At 35.7% G+C, this 4,556-nt stretch overlaps 1 long non-coding RNA gene across 1 annotated transcript; it reads right to left on the bottom strand.

Moving 5' to 3' along the window:
• Positions 1-1,864: 1,864 nt before the first annotated feature.
• Positions 1,865-2,787, bottom strand: LOC138856322 (uncharacterized). Its single transcript, XR_011395512.1, has 3 exons — positions 2,534-2,787; positions 2,184-2,320; positions 1,865-2,084 (listed from the first exon to the last, which is right to left on the bottom strand). It is a non-coding gene; the product is annotated as an uncharacterized lncRNA (long non-coding RNA).
• Positions 2,788-4,556: the final 1,769 nt, after the last annotated feature.

Raw genomic sequence — 4,556 nt, 5'->3', positions numbered from 1 at the left:
TTGCAGTCTTGTAAGCAAACAGAAAACTAGAAAATTTTTATTTGCAAACATTTATTGACCGTCTGGGTGGCCATTTGGGCTTTTGTTGGTGGCTGACTGGTGTCTTTGTCGACGGACGCTTTGGTGCCAACCTCATCCTCAATGTTTTAACTATGTTTTATCAATCGTATAACATACTTAACTGACTTCTTCTCTTTGTTTTTGTGTTTCTTCTTCATCTGCTTGCATTTGGCGGACTATCTGTTTAGCACTTTCTTCTACTGCAGTGCATTTTCTTCTGTTGCCTCACAATCCTAATAACCTACGCCAACGAAATATATAATATATTTGGGCGCATAGCAAAAAGTAGGTCGTATTTTAGTTGTGCAGCGTTTTTGCATTATTGGACTTACGGATACATCATTGAAATAAAAATTTTAAGCATTACTGAGGTGTATGGGTGTTTTTATGCTCCAAAAATTATAACATGATTTCTTTAGACTTTTAGAAGCTCCATTAAATAAGAATACTAAAATACAAAAATACAAAAAAAAAAAAAAGTTTTGGTCTTGCAAACAAATCATATAAATATTTTAAACAAAATATCTTTTCTATAAAATATTTACAATGAGTTGAAAATTTTATTTTTCCAACATATGTTTTTGGATTAAAAGTTTTTGAAAATGTATGCCAAATTTATTTTACCGATCGCGTATACTTTTAATCGGTCATTGCATATTAATTTTCTTTGCAAAAGTTTGGGCAACTCTTTTTTAAAAACTTATGGAAACTCTATCTTCACTTTTATTCCTCAATTATGTTCGTTATTTAACGTAAACCCAATCATTGTGCTTAATCGGCTTTGCAATCTCCAGCCAGCCTCCTTAGTTGCTTGAGGTTTTGTATATGAGCTAGTTAAAGTAGGTCAATTCCGACGCGTTAATACACGGTTATTCTATTGCTGTTATTATTGATTTTTTTTATTTCAAAGATATTTGCCAGTTTATTTGCTGCTTGGCGTATCAGCGACTTTGCGGCGAGTCGCAGTGTCGCCACCAAGAGTATGTATTACTGTTTCTATGTATTCAGAAGTACGAGTGTGCGGCCGTTATGCAATTGTCTCATTGTAAACTTATTTGAGGAACTGTTTTAGCATTGGCTTGTGCTTAATTTATTTTGAAAACCTTAAGATTGTGCAGAGAATATTATAAGCCACTCTATGTTGATTAATTGAGATCATTCAATGCTGACAAATTCTTTTGTGATGTCTATCACATTGAAAGAAACTTCAATTATATTGTTTTGACTCACTTTTTCTTCAAAAACAAGGACAAATATTAATTCGGTTACAGCGAAGTTATAATACCCTTCGCAAATACAAAAGATTCCTCACAAGAACTTTGATCGGACAGTTCTATAAGGTAGTTATATGCTAAAGTGACTTTGAACAATTTCTTCGGGGATTGCACCATTGTCTTGGACAATAGCCCATTCAAAATTTAGTAAAAATATATCCGCACATAAAAAAACTTTCCATACAAACACTGGATTCCGATCGTTCAAATTGTATGGCAGCTAAATGCTATAATAGTTCGATATCGGCCGTTCTGCTAAATATGCAGCTTCTTAGTGAAAAATGGTTGAGTGCAAAATTTCAGATCAAAATCTCAAAAAATGAGGGACTAGCTCGCATGCATGTAGACAGACGGGCGGACAGAATTACATGGCGAAACCGGCTCAGCTCATCACGCTGATCTTTTATATATATATAGTTTAGGGTATAATTGTTTTCCACACCATTCCAAATAATTAAGGAGACGGCTTAAAACATAAGTCAAAGTTTGTTTCAAGACAAGACATACTTTAAGCACACTGAAACATTGAGTTCAACTTTGTAGGCATCTCTTTTATTGTTTACATTATTTTTTGACTAGTATAGTGATCTTGTCAACGTTCACTTGACTCTTTTTGGTTCACTTAAGGAAACATTAGGATGATCTTTCATCCAAGCGCAAAACCGCCGGATAAGAAACCTTGTAATATGAAACCCTGTCCACTGGAGGATCCCAAACCCGTCATACAGGTCGAAAAAGACGAAGATTACTCTGAAAGTAGGTGGTTATTCTTTGGCACACAAGTGAAAATAAAGTGTTCAGCAAAACGTTATAACCGTACTAAGATAAAGTGGAGTAAGAATCACAAACCTTTGGCACGTTCGCGTAAATTCAAAGTGTCTAAGTAAAGTGCTCTGCGTATTTTGGAAATAACATTCCGTGATGCTGGTGTTTATTCGTTATTCGTCATTGATGTGAAGGCGAAACCTGGACAACAACCGGAAGAGCTGAAATTGCAATAATCAGGTGAGTCAGAAGTAGAGGAGGAGAACATATTTTTATGTGTACTTAGCATTGAACACTACCATATATAGCTATACCTATAAATTGACTATTCTTTTTTTTTGTTCCGGAAGCTTTAACTTCTGCCGATATGACAACAGCAAAAGAAACTACAATATAAATGAAATGCACTTATGTGGTGTGCTTCATATGTAGACCTTTCTGTATGCTGAGTCTTCTGGTACACTCGAGCGCTCTGCGTGGATAATTATTCCAGCATATCTTGGGCGCAAAACGTTTAATACTGAACAACTGGCTGCTGCACTTGTCAGAATGTACTGCATTTATGTATAGATATTATGGACAAAAATGTTTAACAACTTAACGTAATTTGATAGTTTCCTCTACGTTTGATACACACTGCAAACGACATTTTCTGTCTCTCTTGCGTCGAAGCTCCGAAAAGTACTGACAATGCCCTCTTATGGCTGAATGTTGCATTGCTTTCCTAATAAGATTTTGTCAATCCATTTATTTAACTTGTTGGTGTAACGTGCCAGCAAGTGAGCGCGCAGCCTTTTCATGTGAGCAGCGATTACAAGCGATTTCCTTTTTCACTTTGTTTAAGGAAAGCACAATTTGTTTTCTTGATTCCATTTTGTTTCCCATTTCTCTTTTGTGACTTTCGAGTTGTGGTTTCGTTGAATTATTTGGGTTTTCTTCTCTCATTTCAAATTCATCAAATTTATATTATAATAAATTTTATTTTTCGGCCAAACAAAAAAACATTTTCAAGTACTGTTATGTATGTTTGTAACTTGCTTCAACAGTCGTTTGCCATTTTCTTATGTGTAAAAATACACACAACGTCACAAAATGTGTTTAATACAAATTTTCACTCACACTAATTGCGCATCGCGTTCTTGTTCTTATCTCTCCTGCTCTCTTTCGGCGCTCACTACTTTTGACGTATACCTTTCAACACCGTATCACTGCTTAACCGACGTCGCAATTAGTACAGCAGGTCGGCGAAGATCCACAAGCGCCAGCAATGGCGGCAGTCGTGCCAATGTTTCACTGACGATGCCATACTTTCCGGCGCTACTCAGCAACTTGCAGGTGAGCTGTGCCAAAGTGCAGAGGTCGAAGTGAAAAATACCCACGCAAGAGTAGAGTGAAATGAAAAAGTATTAGAACAAGGAAAAGTAGACCGCCAGTTGTCGGTCAACCTGTCAGGCAAGCAGTCAGAGAAATGGTCATTCATGTGTCCAGCAAAGTAGTCAGTTAAATCATTTAAATGTAGCAGTTACACTATCAACCGCGTTTGGAAAAGATAGTCTCAAGCGGCTGATGGGTTTTCAGTTGGTTCGTGCGCCGCTTTTATTTAAGCTCAACTAACTGCTGACAATCAGTCGACTAGCCACTGCCCCGCTCTATCTCTTTTTTAAAATTTCTTTGCTTTTGTGTATGCCTGACAGTTTAACCGCTAACTTATGAAGAAAAGGGTAAACGTGGAACTAACCGAATGTCAGCGACATTACATGCATCCTTGTTTTTTACCGTTTTTCTGGTCACTCTTTTGCTAGTAATACTGCTTGAAATTTACTTTGTTGTTGCAAATATTTGTTTGTCGTTTATTTCATTGTTGTTGGTTTGTTTGTCAGTTGATTCCTTCACTTGTTCGTTGGTATATTTGTGTTGTTTCCTTCATTCATTATTTAATACAGTCGCTCATTTTTTGTTTTTATTGTTTTGTTGTATGTCATTACATTACATTGCAGGAATAGCGTCATCATTGTGTCATTCATCGTTGTTCTGGTGCTAGTAATGTTTATCAGACATAAATTGTTTCGTCAAGTGCTTACCTTCTTTCAATCTAAATTTAGTTTCATGCAATTTTTGTGGTTTTTGTCGTTTTCTCTTTAGCATGCGGTTGTTTGAATAATTTCTAGCATGCAATATTTGCTTTTTAGTATATTCATTTTTTGTACATATTTTATTTCCTAACACACCTTTAATTTGTTCCTCCAACAACCATTGGTAGAATCATAACATATTTTTTGCGATAAGCGCCTACTGCTACCAAATATACATCATCTCTAGCCGTAGCTTCAATATTATATCTATTAGTGAACAAAGCTTTAGCATTATGACTACTGGAACCACATATTGTTATATACCATATATACCATAGCATAGTATTAAAATCGTTCGAAAAAAATTATAATTGGTTTTAGCAGT

The sequence above is a fragment of the Bactrocera oleae genome, chromosome 3 (genome assembly GCF_042242935.1).
Source record: "Bactrocera oleae isolate idBacOlea1 chromosome 3, idBacOlea1, whole genome shotgun sequence".
Classification (NCBI taxonomy): Eukaryota; Metazoa; Arthropoda; class Insecta; order Diptera; family Tephritidae; genus Bactrocera; species Bactrocera oleae.
The sequence above is the reverse complement of the archived record's forward strand: the minus strand, read 5'-3'. Positions and strand labels throughout refer to the sequence as shown.